This window comes from Danio rerio, chromosome 7, assembly GCF_052040795.2.
Source record: "Danio rerio strain M-AB ecotype USA chromosome 7, GRCz13ab, whole genome shotgun sequence".
In the NCBI taxonomy this organism is placed as follows: domain Eukaryota; kingdom Metazoa; phylum Chordata; class Actinopteri; order Cypriniformes; family Danionidae; genus Danio; species Danio rerio.
The window spans coordinates 31,222,437-31,242,412 of record NC_141027.1 but is presented as its reverse complement, the minus strand read 5'-3'; the positions used below and the strand labels follow the sequence as shown (position 1 = coordinate 31,242,412).

The 19,976-nt window shown below is 36.3% G+C and overlaps 1 protein-coding gene and 1 long non-coding RNA gene across 3 annotated transcripts in view; both read right to left on the bottom strand.

The window, feature by feature from the left end:
- entrep2 (endosomal transmembrane epsin interactor 2) overlaps positions 1–19,976 on the bottom strand; it is a 205,877-nt gene that overhangs the window by 184,995 nt on the left and 906 nt on the right. The window lies entirely within an intron of this gene.
- LOC147836011 (uncharacterized) lies at positions 12,687–13,514 on the bottom strand. Its single transcript, XR_015495798.1, has 2 exons — positions 13,406–13,514; positions 12,687–13,318 (listed from the first exon to the last, which is right to left on the bottom strand). It is a non-coding gene; the product is annotated as an uncharacterized LOC147836011 (long non-coding RNA).

The following is a 19,976-nucleotide window of genomic DNA, read 5'->3' as shown; positions in this document are numbered from 1 at the left end:
TCCCTCAAAGTTCGTCCTTTCTTTGTGTGGTATTGCTGTATGTTAATAATTCAGTAAATAATAGGGATGTAACGGTATTATAAATACCGTCATACCGCAATAGCAATTTTTTTCAATATTACCGTAGTCGCATGACTCGGTAAAACTATAGGTCTTCTGAGAAAATTTCCTCAGGCGAATGAAGCGAACGGGAGGTAGCGGAAACTACAATTCCCATCAGCCCAGGCGTGGCCATCATCCTTTGCGGTCTGTTGTCGCTACAGATCCAGTACTGCGGAAATGGAGTGTGCTGCTTGTAGCGGGGATGAAAAAGAGCTGGAAATGATCGAACTTAAAGCGGGTTTTAAATCGGATGTGTGGAAGCATTTCGGTTTCTCTGGGGGTGTTGTTGTCGCAGCGCGCGTACTGAATAGCGGTGTTGTCGCACGCCTACTGAAGGGCGGGACGGAGGGTGTGTCGCATCGCGGGGGCACTTTTGATTATTCTGGAAGGGCACTTTCTATCCAAGACTAAAAAGGGCATGTGCACTGCACAGGTTGAGCCCTATGTGTGCACGTGCCTGCAAGTTGGAGAATACGACTAATAACAGCCATGTGGACTGTAGAAACACAGCACACTGTTCAGATTGATGCAGACATTGACTTGTAGCGCAAAGAGACCTCTATCTCACTCATGGCTTGTCCTCTCAAGTGGGGGAAAGACAATGCACAACGTTAACCACTGCTGTCAACCTGGGCCAAGTCATATCTCTGTCCCAGAATCCTCAGTCCCAAATGAGAGGTTTTTTTTCTGTTGCAGTTCTGTTGACATTGTAAATGCCCAGAGACACCAGCTTTCACTAGTTTATAGTTATATGATAATTTTCCTTAAAACCCATCTCTATCTAAGTGAGTGAGTGATTAAATGTTGAATGTGATGAGTTTTCAACAATACTAAATTGAAACTTTATTTTTTTACATGGTTTAATATTTTTTTGTTATTAAAATTTAAAAATTTTAAATTAAAAATAATAAAAAATTTTCATTAGTTTTGTTTTTCCTGTAAATGATTCAATAAATACCATACCGTGTCATTCATACCGAGGTATTACCGTACCGTGAAATTCTGATACCGTTACATCCCTAGTAAATAACCACATTCCTTATCATTGTCAATATGTTTGATAGAGTGCCATTGTGTATTTTGGTTTAAATTACGTCAGGAAAAATACTACATGTCTAAATATGCAGAGATGCAGACTTGCTAAACAACTTGTTGGGCTGTTTGTAATCTAAAATGATTATTTGTTAACACATTGCCTGGCATGTATTGTTGATGTAGCCTAAGAATGTTTCAGTTTGATCGGCATATTTACAGTATGATATTATAACGAGCGTAGGTGATGGCTATCAACACACACACACTGATCCGACAAAGCCTTCACAGCAGCCCTGCTGCTCTGATTAATGAATATGTGTTATTTTTGCATGTGTTATTAAACATAGTTGGGTATGCAACACTTGAGCTGGTTTCTGATCTTAGTTCTTTCATTTTCATTGAAAGTATATTTACTTAATGTGTTTGTTTAAATCCTGTTTTGTTATTTAATCTATTATCTTCATGCAACAGTCAAGTTGCTTGTTAATCTGAAGAAAAGGAAATAATTTATTTTTGGCATGCTGCTTTGTGTGAAATTGTAAATATAGGTCTTTATAATCGCATTGCAGTTTTGAAATGATTGCTTTTTTTTTGCTTTGCGTAGGCTATTCTAAGATCAGTTCAAACTTTTATGAAGTTTTTTTAATTAAAATGTATTGTTCACTGTATAAAAATATAACTTTTTGAAATATTTACATTTATCGGCCTATATATTGGATAACAGCCTCTAAATCTAAAGAGTTATCGATATCGGCCTAAAAATCGTTATCGGTGTTTGCCTAATCCCTTGTATAAATGGCTTGTTGCATTGAAACTGCAGATCTGTTACTTGACCTTCTATTAAAATTACATTTGATTGAGCAACTTAAAGCACTCAGGTTAATTGAGTAAAGTTAAAACTATGTTTTTGATTTGAATAATAAAAGTTATTTTGCAGTTTCCTTATTCTTCCAATTAAATTTTTTCCTAGTCTACCACTCCCAGATGGAACGCAAAAAGATGGCAAAACGAAAATAATAACCGCAGACAAAATGAAATATTTTCTTAATCCAGAAAATGTAACATAAAGATTTAGCCATTCAGTTTGAGTAATTTAGTAAATGAATGCTGGGTAAAAAAAGGCAATTTTACTAAATGATATTGATTTGCAAAATTCACAAATCAGTTCTTAATGTGGATGCTGTACATTTGAGGATGTTAATATCATTCGCATTTTGCCTCCAGCCCTGAAGATGTCGGCATATTTTAAACCTCTCAGGTTCAAATTAAGTTTTTTGAAACAGGAAAGAGCTGATATTTAGGAAAAATTATCACATGAGGTAGTACAATAGAATCCTGACTTTTGTTTTTAGAGAGACCTTCACAAGCAAGTCATTCTGGGTTGTTGCAGATTTGCAACATTGGCCCAGTGTGGTAATTAGACACTGACAACTTTTCAAACAATGTAACAAATTGCTTTTCAGTGGCAGAACAACAACAAAAACAATATGGGATCCAAATCCAATATCTCAAACCCTCATTGAGTAGATTATGTTTCAAAGTCACTTTGTCATGTGGTACTCCAAGAACCAACAACCAAGTCCTGCAGTGGCACTTCTGAGTAGGGTTGTAACAATATACCGGTATGACGGTTTACCACGATTTGAACGTGCACGATTATCATACCATGAACAATTGCATATCAACGGTTTTAACCCTTAAAGACCGAGACAGCCGCCCGCGGCTAAAAATAAGTATTGCTCTTAAATGTTTAATAACTTTTGATCCGCTGATCCAATTCATACAATTCAAAGATTGGCATAAAGAAGAGAATCTCAGCTTTCCAGTGCTGTATTACATAACATTCGCGGACTTTCAGAGGCTCCGGAATCAGTGCGGTTACGTCATCAACATTTGACAACGCTGATTTGACAAAGAAACGCTCGTCACTGTGTCTCCGGACAAACCAGACATGATACATTGATGCATTGTCCCTCCTCCATGCCCAGATTGGTTCAAACTCGCTATATCACAACCAATAAGCATAGGTTTCGCTTTTGTTTGTGGACCAACACTGAGCTTTTTGAACAACATGGAATGAGAGAAAGGCATACATTTATGCGCGGCTAAATAAAACGCAAAAAAAAAAGTTTTGCATGAAATAATTCTCATACTAAGTACTTTTGCATGCACAGCAGCACAGAAACATGACAAAACAGTGACACAGCAAAGACGAACTGCTGCTCTTGCTGTTTTTAAAAGACGCAAATGAAGGTGCAGCTGTTTGTCTGCATTGCAGACAACCATATCCAAATCCATATCCACAGACAACCATATCCATGCTGGCACATAAAACCTAAGGATGTTCCATATTGAATCTAGTTTCGTTATTTAACTATTTATAGTATAGTAAATATTTATATCTATTTTTTACTGAGGATTTGCACCATGTTTATTTGGACTTTGACACATTATTTATTATTTTCTTATTTTTATTTGTTCATTGTAAGTGGTGTTGTTTATAGTAACTGAAAATATATTATTTGGAAAAAGTCAAATTTGCTTCACTGTTCTATTATTTTGTAACATTTGTAACATACCGTATACCGCGAAACCGTCAAACCGTGATATTGTTTTAGACGATTATCATACCGTGAAAAATTCATACCGTTACAACCCTACCTCTGAGTAAAGAAAAACTCATAAATTATGTATCTGGAGTAATAACGTAGTTAATTTTTAACTGTTGCAAATCAGCAATGCCTGCCTTAAGAGGGTTTTGATAAAAAAAATAAAAATAGAGTGTCAGAAGATCAGGCTAAAAGTTCACGATGGTGAATTAAATCAGTACCGATATAGTTCCTCCACTCTATAATAATATAAAACCAACTATATTTCTCTTTGCTGCATCTCTGGTTTAAAGCTTCAGACTGTTACAGCGTAAGGTAAAGATCATGTCCAGAGTACACACTTAAACATACAGTACAGCAATAACCCAATACATCTGCAACCACCCAATTGGTAGCAATACCCAGTAGTAACTGTTTACTCTGCGAATTGCATTCACACTAATGACATGTCAACTGATAATGGTCATCTGAAATGCTAACATGCTAACACAGTGAAATACAAAATTAGAGAATGCCAAATTATATGTCACTGCTTTGGTGGGTATTTAGCTCTGCAAATCTATTTCAGCTAAAAAAGTTAGTTAAATAATTTGGGTTCAAGAACATGTCCACAAAAGTTAAAAAATAACGAACTGATTCAATAACATGCTTTGCAATAAGCCCAAAGTGATCCAGATTCCATAATTGTAATGATACACTCAATGGGAAGCTATGATCACAGGTGCAGTCACAGTGAGAACTTACATCCGTCTATCTATTTAGTGTCTGTTTTGGCATTCAACAGTGAGAATTAGTCTCACCTGTTGGTAGACATGAGCAAGGAAGCATTCTTTAAAGGCGTCAGTCACTGCAATTCCTTTAATGGCCTTCCATTTGCAGACATTACGGATTACACATGGGCTGCTCATGGAAATCTCATCTACAGTAAGTACGGCCACCTGCGCCTGAGAAGTTTTATTAAATGAGATCCATCCCACCACCTCAGTCTTTAATCATGTTTCATATTCAGAAACAATTACGCAAGGCAATTTAGCCAACCCAGGAAATGAACAACTCCCATCCAGGCCTTTTCTCTCAGGCAAACTTGTAATTTACCAATTAGTATGCAAAGAGAATTTAATTCTGCCGGTTCCACACACAAACCACAAAGGCGATTTTTCCTCTTTAACTCCAAGTCTGAATCATTAATCACTAATCAAAGCTTTAAATGACGCACAGACCGACACTTGAACATGTACACAAGGTTTTTACTGCTGGAATTATACTCTTTTAATGGTAGAATCTTACGTATGGGAAAAAACAGCAGAATTGTTCTCGTCTTTTTGTTGGTCCACATCCAAGCTCTGATTGCTCTAGCAGTGAACGATGCCTTTCAGATGCTAAAAAATGAAACCAATTTCCATCCTGGCACATGCAGATTTAACATTTTACAACTGTGTGCTATTCAAAGACCAATACAACTGTAGAAACCGGTTATGTTGCGGAACGGGAATATATTTGATTTAGTGTGGTAAATGCATTCTTGAATTAATGTAATACTACACATCTTCAAATGTATAGACCTATTCAGTCCTATGATTTAAAATGAATAAATATTTCATTGATATCTGAATTTTCATTTCATTGGTATAAAATTTAATCTGTGTCCAGTGAATAGCCCTCACTCCAAATAATATTTGGAGTTTTTATTTGTCCACCTCTCTCTAAACCTGGCCTCGATCCTGCTCCTCTTTTCACAATGTACCCAACAGGCTTCTCTATCACATATACCAAACGTCTCGATGACCCATCAGCCAACGCTCGGAAAGCAGCTCAAAGATGATAAGTATGATGTATGTATTGAATGTGATGCATGGGCAAGGATCCAAAATAGTAAGTGAAGACAACAGAGGCTGCTTCTTGGCAAAGTATGAGATGAGTTCTGGGAGAGAGTAAACAATGGCGACCACAATGAAATGAGCTGATTAAACTGAGCTGGGGAGAATTGACAGTGTTTTTATTTGCGGGCACGTTGGCATGAAGAGAAAGGGGAAAAGACAGAGATGGTTTTCCTTAAGGTTGGAAGAGTTCAATCATTTGGGGAATTCTGGAAATAAACCAGTGAGTCTCACACTTATTATTACAGCATTCAAATTAGCACATGCAGATGTACTGACAGCATCTGCTTTTCTCCTCCACCCATCATGACTAAGAGTCAAATTTAGTCATTCGGTGCCTTGCATGTGAAGCCACATGAAGGCCACCCGTGGACTCCTGCATGCTCACGAGACACACATTTATTTTTAAGTACAGCGTGATCAAGAAATCTTAATAGTTTAAAAAAGAACTCCAGCTTATAAGCAGTGATTTCTCTATGCGGGAGGCCTGTGGAGTTTCCCTCCTGTTCTAAATCTCTATGGCTGTGTAACAGGAATCAGTTCTGATGCTTGACTAATGTGCCGCACAGCTGTAGAACGTCTCTACAGCAGAAGCTCAAACTCAGCCGGATGAGAAGCTGACATCAGACATTTGAAAATGTGAGATCAATTAATAAAAAGGCCTTGTGTGGAATTAGAGATACTGGCTGATGCTGAGAAACTGACACTTCCTTTCATACTCTGCTGTAATCTGCACTATAGACTTGTACTGTTTAAGCACGTTCTTAAAGCAGATGATCTAAATCATAGAATAGGTGATGATTAAAGTCGTGATGATGAAACTTGTCTCAGATATTATACTATACATATCAAATACATTTAATAAATAAATTAATTAATTTATGAATTGGTTGATGATTAGGTTTTGGTCCAATACAAGGTAAAAAAAAAAAAAAAAAAAAAAAAAAACTTTAACTACTTACTCTAACATATTTAAATGTTTTTTAAGCAATTTTATTTGACAGACTGGCACAATTATGCAGACATCTCCATTATCACGAGTTTCTGAGACCTCTCATCCTTCCAACAGAGTTTGTTCTTCCGAGGCAATTTGGAAACACATTCGGTGCTACGAATACATTGTAAAAGCCTGTTTTGCTTATTCAAATTACTTGATTAAACTAATTAAATTGAAACTCACCGGCAATGCATGTTTTTGTCATTAAAAATTAAAACAGTTTAATGTAACTTTATCTGAAACTGTGAATACTTCACTTAATTTTTATTTAGGTTAGATTTTATTTTATTTAACAAACCAGTTTGTACTTTTACACTGGATCATATAGCGGACTAGTTTTGAAGCACTTAATCTCAGATGTTTTTAAAATCTTATTCTTGTTAATCTTGTAGATAACTGACCAACAAAAAAAAAACAAACATTAAAATTAAAATACATATTATACCAAAGTAAATTAGTTTCAAAAAGATACTATTCCAAGGAAAAATAAACAAATTATTTTTTGGTTTGTGCCCATCCTCTACTCTGCTGTGTGGGTGGATGATTTGTACCGCTATGTGGAAAATAAGGATTTAAATAATGCCTCACTGTAATTGTTGTATCACAAACCTCTGTCATATATTTGCTATTTTTTTATATGTCATTATTTTGTCTTGAGCATCTGATTTTTCCTTGGTGCTGATGTGCTTTCATTTTCTCCACCTCACTCACGGCAAGTTCAGGCGAGGGAGTGTTTATTAAGCAACCCATGGCTGGAAAATATACATTTAGATTTAAAAGAAAATATTTTAATATGAAAAAGGAAATACACGTTTGATCCTATTATTGTCTTGACGAATGCCCTTAAATAATGTTGCCTAATTGTCAGCAAGCATCAGTGTTTATTGAGATTGGCATAAGATAAAAAACATTGAAATTAATAAGATAAGAAATATTGTTATACTGTAGCAACACTTGTGACTGCTTTGGGAAAAAATGCTTGTCGTAGACGTCACGAGATGACGGAATGTGTAGTCCATTTGTTACAACATTTGTTAATGTCATCCACGACAAATCGCATAATCTGACATAGTGACTTTCATAACTGACAATACGGTGCCACAGAACAGAACTGAACAACTAGTAGGTGTATTTAAATGAGTTTCACGTTTGGCTTTCTAAGAGCACAATTCTAGACCACACAGGGAATAAAAAATAATTTGTGTAAACAGATCTTGCTAGATGAAGAAAAAACGAAAGCAATGTATGTTAAATAACAAGACAATGCCAAATAAACAAAAAATTCACTCAAAAATGAAAATGTACTCGCCATTTACTTGGGTAGTTTCACACTTTTATGCCGTTCTTTTCTGTTGAATGCAAAAATGATTGTTTGAAAGTAAACAGTAGCCACTGATTACCATAGTAGAAAAAAAGGTATTTCAGTGAGTAAATATTGGCCATAATATGATTGTTATTCATTTATGAACCCCACATGGTTCAACTCAATTCTTTTGTGAACATATCACACAGATTATTAAATCAATAAAAGAACAAACATGTTATGAATTAGCATTTACAGCTGATTTGCTGTTTGAGCACTTGCTCTTCTATCTCACGCACAAGCTCTGTGGGAGTCCGTGAGGAGGCAGTCGAACAAAACTAAATTCTGAATCAATGCACACAGTATGTATTATTATTCCTCTCAACCTTCAGCTGTAATACCTTCAGAATGACTCAAATCTAAAAGATTGCAGTGGTGCAGGGCACATAAAAGCGATATGCTGTAGATGTTTTCTGAGGAAACATTAAAAACACACAACCACAAAAAAAAAAAAACCCTAGCCAAACAATTTTACAGTTTACAGCCCATCGAGAGTGCTCATCCTTAACTGTAGGACGTGTGTAACTGTCACGCAGGTTTGCCCAAGTTGCTAACTCGCTCCCCAAATAGACCACAATGAATTTCTTCCCAGAGTGACCATCCAGCAGGGCTCCTTCAGATTGCCTTCTCTCCGTGGGGGATAATGGGAAAGAGTGCACCTCTGGACAGCCCTGGAACACGATTTCCTCTAAGCTGGTAACGGATTCAGGGTTTACAGAGAAAGTGAGGGAAGATTTGCTGAAAAATATACTGTATGCTGTTGCAAACATTTTACAAACATTTTAAAGACTGCAAACATCCAGTATCCTCTAAGAGAATGTAAAAAGCATGCGGCTATAATTGAAACACAATGAATTTCTGTGCTGTAAAACTTTGCCTTTTTAACATGTATGATAAAAAAGCAACACAAAACACTTGCACTGAATGCTTATTTAGTTCTACTTATTTTTTGGAGGTACTCGACACTGAAATCAACAATAGCCTGATAAATGTGTAAACACTTTCAACAGATACTCAGTGTGTGATGACACATCAAAAGCAGACTTTAAACATAATACAAAAACTTCTCTATTCAACAAAAGTGTAACACAAAGACAACAGGGAAACAATAAAGAAAAGCAGATGAAAAACAGTGCTTTTCCAATACATGGTTCTAGAGCTGCACAATCTGTTGTTTCAGCATCAATAATGCAATGTGTGTGTGCATAATAGTCACAACGCAGGATACGCAATGTTGAGTCGGGATAGGTGATCAGCACAACAATCGAAAATACTTAAGATTTGTGGGGTCATTGCAAAGTATAACTATGACCGAGTGAAACTTCACATGCATCATTCGCATGTGTTTTAAAGGCATTTCAAGAGAGTTGAAAGCATTCAGACACAAAACAAAAGTTCAATTGTAACTGTAATGAAGAATGATCTTTTTACTGAATGAATACAATGAAGACTACAGTGGTATTTTACATTTCATAATTCACTTTCTGTACCTAAATATCGGTTTGAAAATCCATAAAGCATTGTTTATTAAATTTTTTGTTGTTCTACTGTAATTATTTTTGCTTGCAATTTGTTTAATATTTTTATACATAATTAACACCCTTACAAAATCACCCCAATCAACCTAAATGAATGATTTCTTTCCAAAAATAGCTATTCAAGCACTTTGGGGATTCATATCGCAATATACTGTTGAAGTCAGAATTATTAGCCCCCCTGAATTAGCCTCCTCTTTATTTTTATTTTTTTACCAAATTTCTGTTTAACGGTTGTTTTTAACCTATTTCTAAACATAATAGTTTTAATAACTCATTTCTAATCAGTGATTTATTTTATCTTTTCCATGAAGACAGTAAATAATATTTGACTAGATATTTTTCAAGACACTTCTATACAGCTTAAAGGAACATTTAAAGGCTTAACTAGGTTAATTAGGTTAACTAGGCAGGTTAGGGTAATTAGGCAAGTTATGCAAGTTATTAGACAAATGACGGTTTGCTCTGTAGACTATCGAACAAAAATATATAGCTTAAAGGGGCTAATAATTTTGACCTTAAAATCTTTTTTTTTTTATTAAAACTGCTTTTATTCTAGTCAAAATAAAACAAATAAGACTTTCTTCAGAAGAAAAAAGTATTATCAGACATACTGTGAAAATCTCCTTGCTCTCATAAACATCATTTGGGAAATATTTAAAAAAGACAAAAAAATCAAAGGTGGGCTAATAATTCTGACTTCAACAGTATATCATAGATCAAATCAAAATCTCAAAAAAAAAAAAAAAAATCTGATTTTTTTTAAACATTGTGCAGCCCTACATGGTACAATGCGGTTTGGTGTGGCTCACTTTTGGATACTTTTCCATTACGTTCCGCACCTAGTTCCTTAGATGAGGTTTCAAGCGAGTCGTACAGTTATCAAAAAGTGAAGCAAGCACACCACTGATTACCGAAAGAATTCTCACTGCTGCATCAGTGAATTTGTACACAATAAACCAACCTATAGTTAATCAGTCAGCAGCAGCCAATGTTGCATTGTTGGTTTGCACAACAAAAACCATTTTTATACAGTCAAGAAATATTAAAAGACACCACATGGTAGTCGGCATTCAGAAGCAATAATCAATCAAAATTTTCCAAGTAAATTTTTTCAATTACTTTCCCTACCATGTGTGGAGTGATGAAATCCCACTCTGTTTGTTCCTTTTGTGTTACTTTGCACTTCATTGACGATTGACAAAACAGCACTAGAGAGGCCTTATGATGGCATATTTTCCGCTAAATCAAAATTATTATTTAAATAAAAAACAATTAAGAGTACATGCAAGAAATGCACTGTTTAAAAGATTATTTACAGGATATGTACTGTAGGAGTTATTTTATTTAGAAGAGATACTGCATATTTTCTACTTTTAATATGAAAAACATTGATTTCGTTTCCAAAAAGTGAAAGTTATTTCACTTTTTTATTGGAAAGAATAAACAGTTGGTTTTAGTCAATGTGTGTTTTAATTTCAGTTGTTTAATGATGTTCAATGAATAATCATAGATAGTAGATTGTGTGTTTCCTTCAATTATTTTAAAATCATGTAATGCAACCTTTAAAAATCTCTCACTTGTAATATGCGAGCATATTTACTGTACAAAACCAGTAAACTTTGAGGGAAAAAAAAACACATTCATTAATCGTAATCAAGTTTAAATGCTCAATTAATCAACATTTTGATTTTAGGCCAAATTGCCCAGCTCTACCACATGGCATCCTCTTGTTGGTAATTATGAAGCAGATCCAGAGAGAGCTGGATGGGAGTGAAAAAGTTTGTCACAGCAGTAGGGGTGGTAAAACTATAGCAATAATCCCACCAACTTTATGCGGTACCAAACTGCAGTGGAAATGCAAACTGGGCTGAGCAAAACTGAACTGATTTAAATTGACCATGCAAAACCATACTGTACAGCACGCAGTAAAAAAGTAACTTAGAACAGTGAAAGGCAATGAAAGCACCCATACTGGTGTCTTAAATATTGATGATAACAAGAATGGGCAGGTGAACATAACTGATAACCAAGGTAACAAATAATTAGAGGACAACACCGATAACAATATAAATGGGGTCAGTAAAATTTTTAAAATATTTTTCAAACTCTATTATGCTCCGTATTTAATTTAAAAAAATATTGTGGAATATTATCACAATTTGAAATTCATTCATTCACTCATTTTTTTCCGGCTTAGTCCCTTCATTAATCTGGGGTCGCCACAACGGAACTTATCCAGTACTTGTTTTACGCAGTGGATGCCCTTCCAGCCGCAACCCTTCTCTGGGAAACATCCATACACACTCATTCACACTCAAACATTACGGACAATTTAGGCTACCCAATTCACCTGCAGCATGTCTTTGAACTGTGGGGGAAACCGGAGCACACGGAGGAAACCCACAGGAACGCAGGGAGAACATGCAAACTCCACACAGAAACACCAACTGACCTAGCCTAGGCCCAAACCAGCGATCTTTTTGCTGTGAGGTGACAGCACTACCTATTGTGCCACCGCGTCGCCACAATCTGAAATTATGATTTTTATATATTTCATTTGATCAAACGCTGCTTTTTTTCGGAGACATCACTTTAGTCCTCAGTGCCACATTATCCAGAAATAATTTTAAAGGTCCCATGAAATTTAAAAAAAAAAGAAGTTTTTTTAGATATTGGTATTAGTATTGTTAGTTTTTATGATATTTATAAGCTAGTGTGCCCCAAAACGGTGACAAAATTAGCATTTAGAAGATATAAAACTGATAAAAACACGTAAAGCTTGTAGTTTGGACCAAATGGATCAATGGTTATATTCACGTAACCTAACACGTTTCTCATCAAATCATAATTAATCAAATGCTCTCTAATGTTTGACATGCCCCACACCCTTGTACGCTTCTCATTTGCTTTTCATTTGATATGCTTGAGCTCAACCACACTCACTAACAGAGGTGTGATAAAACAAAACACTATTGGCTGTTTTAAAAAGGGGAGGGGCTACACTATGCCCCGCCCACTTATTGTGTTTCAGTTGAGATTGTCAAACATCGAATAAAAATACATATTCCAAAGCAATTCCTGGGGCCTTTAATCATTTAATATTGATCCTTAAAAGTGGGCTATTCATTAGATTTTCAAGAGCTTATTTTGTGGAAACCATTCTTATTTTTTATGAACAGATATTCATACAAGTTTATTGCAGATAAATATAAAAGCATCGTTGGTTAATAAAAGTTGTAAGAATAGAAAGATATAATGCATAGGGGTCAAAGAAAAAAAACAAGCAAACTATAAACAAATTTCCCTAGACTAAATGCTGGACAAAACCAAAATCCCTTCATCACGGTACAAATCTTAAAGATACAACACAGCCTTTGAAATCAGCAGAAAGAGTCAAAAAGAAAAGGATAAAAGAAAAAACATTCATATCTTTGCACAGTAAATTGTTCACAGTATAGGACTATATTTTGTAATTTCATAGTGAGACAATAAGTGACTGATGTGCTTGGCTTTAGCTGGAAATCACACTTTTTAAAAGCAAGTTGACATCCTTATTGTTTCACCACGATTCAAATATTTCATTTTGTTCTCTTTTTTTCAGTTCTAGTGTCTAGAATTCAGTAGGAAACTGTTCAGGTCTGTGCGGAATGTGATATGACAAAGGGTCATTTCATATAAGCCTGTCAGGACTCATTTTGGTACCCTGGTGACATGTCTGTTTATGGCTGTCAGAGTTCCAACACCCTTCTGCCATATTTCCGCCAGCATTGAAGATTCTCTCCTCCAGTGTGATGGACCTTGAATAAAGAGATCCGTGTTTGAACAGACTAACAAAATGGCTTGTTGAATTGCAGAAGGAGAAGAAGCGGGAGTTCAATTCTTACATGAAGGTAGATTAACGAATACACTTCTATATGCAAATTCACTGTTCTCCTGCTGATCAGGCCTCCCTGCTGTGGTCAGAGAGTTGATGCAGGGTTTCTGTGTCTGTCTGATGTTTCAGCAAAGAGGAATGAGAGACAAAGAGGGAGGTGAAGAACATGAGCAGCGGAGAAAAGACATAGAGGTTCTTTAACATGACCTTAACAGTAAACCTTAAGTCTTACAAGAAAAGGGTGCATGACATGGTTTTACTGTTTTTTCCACCCTGCTCCTTAGTTTTTCCATTCCTTAAAAAAGGTAAAACAACTGTGCTTTAGGTGGTCATTGGGGCAGTACTCTCAAGTACACATTTGTACTATATCTACCAAATAAACCAAAAAAATAAATGATAATAACAGGCCAATGAGTTCAGTCATACACATGGAATTTACACTTTGTGTTGCATTGACCTTTGAGTTTTAATTCAGCAAGCATTTTCTTTTAGACTTTATGGTATTGACCAATAAGAACAATGTCACAATGTAAACATACTTTAATACTAAATCGATCCCAATGTACACATTTTTAAAATACATGTATTTAAAAAAAAATTATAACAAAAAAATTTGCTGATGTTGATGTACAGGGGTTGAACAATGACTTAATATGCCTGGTTTTAGGGCGTCTTTTTGCAGCCAATACAGTATCAATTTGTCTTTGGAATGGAAGATACAAGTTTGAGGGATTTTAAGTCATTGTTCTTGCAGAATAGTGAGCTGGGGCCTCATTTATCAATGCTGTGTACGGACAAAAACTTTGCGTACGCCAGGTTTCACGCTCACGTTTGGATTTACTAACGATGAAATGAATGTGGGAGTGCGCAGGTCCACGCCAACTTCATGCCTGGCGTACGCACATTTCTTGTGAGTGTCTGTTTTATTTCCACTGGCGACTCCTAGAGGCAATTGTGTTAAATTGCACTCTACAAAATGTCTTTGAGCCATGCAACGACAGCTGTATGAGACGGGTTCATCCGCATGTCTAGCAGGTATATAAGGTTTCCATACCATGCAGTTGATCAGACAAACATTAAAGCACAATTTGCAGCAGTCGCTGTTTTTCCCAATGTAATCTACTGCACACACATTGCAATAAAGGCACCATCTGAGAATGGATTTGCATATGTGAATCAAAAACATTTCGATTCAATAAATATGCAAATAAAATATGATGGGGATGAGTTCATCAGACGCTGGATTCGAACCAGCGAGTTCATGCTCGAACATGTCAAAACATGTTGCATGTCTAACAAGCTACGCCACTTACGCCGTTAAAGCCACCTCAATTTTACACCTTTACATCGCACTATTTCTTTTTTAATCTACTCAGAACGATGTTTAGACCCAACTGTGTTAACCGCATCAGCTAAATTCTCCAACTCTATTTTTTTCTTTTGTTACTAAATTCCGGAGAACAAACTTGCAAATAACACTATTTTTCTCCGGTCTATTTCCGAAAGCAGCACCTTCAATTCACATTCTGTTTAAAGTTTCTCTTTTTGCTTGCTTTTGCCATTACTTTTTCGTTGGGTTTTGCCAAAGTAGAGTCATTAGCATATTCTTACGAGGGAGGAGGCAGGGAGGGGTTTTGCGCTCATGCATGTTGCATCCTCTTGTGTCCAATCTGCTGGATGTGTTTCATCCTTGGTGGTGTGCTGACATTACTCTGGATACATCACAAATACTTGCTGTCTTAGTCACAGATGCACCAGCGAGACTAACAATTTGTCCTCTTTTGATGTCACCCATAATGCAATAGTGTAAAATAGTGCAATATTTTAAGCAAAACTGTGCTATTACTCAGCTGATTAAACCCTTACTCTGCTCTTACTGGTGAAATGTGCGATCAATGACAATAGGCCAGCACGCTAGTCAAATTTAGCCATGAAACCTCCAACACTTAATTGGCCAGTGTTTCAGCTTCATTGTCCTACCCCTGTAAATTAATTATTCACATAAAAAAATCTAATAAGAATAATATCAGCTATAATAAACAGATTATTTTAAGATTAAATTGTTTATTATCAAATGAAAAAAAAAAACAAATATTAAGATATTTCGCTCTATAATAGAGTTACTTTTATTAAAGATGAGTTTGGTTATTTACTTTTAAAAGCACAATTATTCAAACAACACAGGGAGATTTCTCTTCATGAAGGATCCGCCACTGACAGATTAACATGATACTTCATAGGGGTGTCACGATTTCGATTTTTAATCGAAATCGATCGAAATTTATGCTCAATTTCGATTAACGAATCAAAAAATAGAATCGTTGATGCTGCCACGCCCCCATGTCACGTCAGCTTGGCTTGCCAAGCGGGGAAAAAACAGGCTTGTAGAAGTGCTTGTTAAACTGCAGAAGCAGGAGACCTGTTGACAGAACTTAAACCCGCTCCTCTTTCAGTGAAGTCGTCGGTGTGTAAGCATTTTGAATTTCCAGTGAGTTATGTTGACAACGTTCGTGTTGTCGACAAAAAAAAACACAGTTTTGCAAGCTCTGCTATGTACGTATTACGTACGGTTCATCCGATAGACAACACCGGCATCGCGATCCTCCGCCCGCCCCGTTGCAAATCCGCTCGCGAAAAGTACACACTCAGGCCCTGTTTACACTGTCTTTGTTTTTAAATGGCATTTTAGAACGACAACGATTTGACATCCACAGTGGCGTGTATCATTTCTGAGCAGCCCTCCTTCCTCTCTACCTCTGAAAATGCACATCACGTGACCACACAGACACAGACGCACACACAGCCATGCACTCGAGAGAGCAGGTCCAGGCAGGACTGCTTCAATCTTTCACTCACTTGTACTTAGTCATTTTAGCGAACACCTCAGATACTGTTGGCTGGTTCCTGTTGGTTGTGCGTCTTTTTTACCGACGCCATTATAACGACACAGATCACTGCCTATTCACGAGTCCCGCAGAAAAAGTGATTGACAGGTGGTAATTATGTGTGTATCTTGCCTTTATTCATTTACTGTATGATTTGTTTATGGGTAAAACAAAGACCATGCAGGTCAGGTAGTTTAAACGGTAGGCTACAAATAATTAATTGGTCATTAATTAATTATTCATAATTGAAAATGTAATCGAATTGAAGATTTGGAGAATCGTGACACCCTTAATACTTCATCTTCAATATGTTAAGAAATTAATTCTAACTGAAATGTGGAGGATGTGACAAGATAATTGACGACGCATAACTAAGCAACAAAACGTTCAATATCTTTACCCAAAGTAGTAGTCCATATAAGGTGTAGCATAAGCACTGAGCAGGCAAATTGGGAGACAGAAAGTGTTGCTTTTACTGAAAGTCTCTTTGGTTAACCAAAAATTATTCATCTATATCATCGTTGTTGTTAGAATCTTAAGTTGGGTAAAGAAATGCCAGCACAGATAGATTTTGAACAAGTTAAATCATTACATTTCCCCCTACACAAAGAACAAGCACACACGCTGTTCGTCCCCTTGCCCGACTCGCTCAAAACCACACGATTAATGCAGACTCTGATTGGCAAGTCATTCTGCAGAGCTCCATTATAGCCCAGCCGCTCTGCCCACTCCTGTGAGGAGCACAGCATGTTGAGCAGCTCGCTGGCGCTGTGACCTCAGGCCTGGACACAGAAAAAAGCCCCTAGCAGAACCCAGAGATATTTAAAACCAGCTAATCCCCCTGCATATATTCACACATCTACAAGAAAATCCACAAAACGCATATCAAATCATCCTGATACAAGTAGCAGCCGAGCTTTCTCGCAGCAACATCCTCCTTATCTACTGCATGCCATACATCAGAATGATCGGTAAGCTCTGCGGCTGTTTGACCACTGACCCTAAGGCTGGTTATCTTTGTCACCACACGTGTCCCTGCCCCATATATATTACTTTTTCATAACCATAATTAACACCGTTGAGCTTTCACATGCGCTGTCTAAGGAAAGATATCAAGGGTATGTGCTGCTTTCATAAATATTTACGGTTACCGGCATTAAATTTTAAGGTGTTGAAAATACTGTCCTACAAATGTTCCTCGTACAGTGCAGAGTATAAGGATGAAGAAGAGGGTTGTGTTCATAAGCTGCTCGGTGAACAGCAATGATGTAATTAAAACCACTATTTGTGTTTTATTCCAGATCAAAGGTCTAAATACTTATTAGGCATGGACTGGTATATGATTTTGACGGTATGATAACCTTGGATAAAAATATAAACGGTTCACTGTATTGTGATTACTGCTTTAATATATGCTCTTTTAAAATGTCTGGGTAAAAAACAACAACTTTTTTTACCCTTTGAACACAAAATAATTTATTTTAAGAATTTCTAAAATATTTTTAAATATTTTGGAGAAGTAAACATTGATTCATTTATTTTCTTGTCGGCTTAGTCCCTTTATTAATCTGGGGTTGCCACAGCGGAATGAACCGCCAACTTATCCAGCAAGTTTTTACGCAGCGGATGCCCTTCCAGCCGCAACCCATCTCTGGGAAACATCCACACATACACACACTATGGACAATTTAGCCTACTCAATTCACCTGTACCACATGTCTTTGGACTGTGGGGGAAACTGGAGCACCTGGAGGAAACCCACGCGAACGCAGGGAGAACATGCAAACTCCACACAGAAACGCCAACTGAGCCGAGGATCGAACCAGCGACCTTATTGCTGTGAGCTACCCACTGCGCCACTGCGTCGCCAGAAGTAATTAATTCTAATGAATCATTGACTTCTGCTGTCTTCATTTGGTTCAAAAACACAAATTTCTTTACAATTTAAAACCACATCTTTGGAGATCGTTTCTGCTGGAGATACTGTTGCCTTACTAAAAACAAAACGTAAAACTAATCTTACACGTACCTTAGGAAGGGTTTAGTAAAAAATGCTGTGGTTTTAAAACCTTGACTTTTCCAAAACACGGTATACCTTGAAAACAGTTATTGTCTCATGCCTAATTCATATTAAGTGTGAAAGGGATAGTTCACACCAAAAAAACGTGCTTTTAATTTACTCTAAATCTCAGCCTTCGCAAATGGTTTTCAGTTATATAAAAACGATTTTAGATGTTATACTAAGAAAAATTTAAGTACATTTATTATGTTAATGGCCAATTTTCGTTTCCAAGTCAACAATTAATTTGATATTGTTATATAAACCGGCTCATCGTAAGTAGGGATGTCCAGATCCGATCACGTGGCACAGAGTTAGACCTCTTTCTTGACTTCACGTGTGTGGCATGACATCACTTGGTTGCAGAGATGCGATTGATTAAACAACGGCAAAGTAAAGCAAGGAAGCAGCTTGAAGTGGAATACGCAAGTGTGTCTGCAGTCTGGGGGTATTACAAAGTTGATGACGACAACTTTACCATAGCAAACTGTAAACTATGTAAACTTGCGATTACAAGAGGTGGAAAGGAAAAGGCTACATTTAACACAACAAACATGATAAGGCACTTTAAAGACAATAAATAATATAAGAACATCCTGGATCTGTTTCTTCATTCTTCTTTATTCTTTTTTTATGTATTATAAAAGTATCGGATTGGGTTTCGATATCGGTAGATACTAAAAATTAAATGACTCTGACTCGAAGGCAAAAAAAAATCTTGTGGAAATATTTTTTGCAAAAAGAACTTATTTATACAGTGTAAAAAATATGTATATGGAAATGTTTTTACTTAAATAGTATTTTATTTTATTAATTAAATAATGTAATATATTTTATTTATTTTTTGGCATGTGTTTTCAATCACTTCCATGGACCCCATCAGCTCTTCCAGTGTCTTGCTGTTTCAGATTGCGTGAATTGTATTGCAATACTTCACAGTTAAAAACAAACCAAATGAAAATCTATCTATGTCTATCTATACAGTAATCAAACGAGGTAATTTTGTTAATATATGTATACACGATATACACTATTGGGTGTAATGTTATGTTATCATAAAAACTTTTATAAATAAAGAATAAAAATTATAATACAGGAATCATTAAATCTGGGATGACAAAAAGTAGTTTAAGCAAATGCACACACCCTGGTATTTCAGACGACAAAGTACATGAGGTAAAATAATACTACATTTAATTTACTAGCTTTTATCTCTCAAATTTCAATTTCATTCCATTCCAAGAGTAAGTTTCACTCCTAATATAGCCCAAATGAAAGCATGCCAAGCACTGCTACATACTGCAGAATTAAACGTGTACCCCAGCCAGTGTCTGAGCTCTTATTGAGATTAATTAGAAGAATACTCCAGTCTGAAAAACTAACATGGCAGAATTAATCAATACTAGTCAGAAACTAACAGCCTGTTGAAACATTTTCACACAGAACATCAACAGGCATAAGTGAGATGCAGATGAATTTGTCTGATCTCCTATTAAGCATTGGGCTTCTGCTGCATTAGCCTTCAAGAGGCAATTCACCAACCACAGCCTTTCATAGGTGAGTTCACCTGAGCTCAAGCAACGACGGGGCTTTTAAAAAGACCTTCTGTACTTTGAATTATCTATAAGCCATTTAAC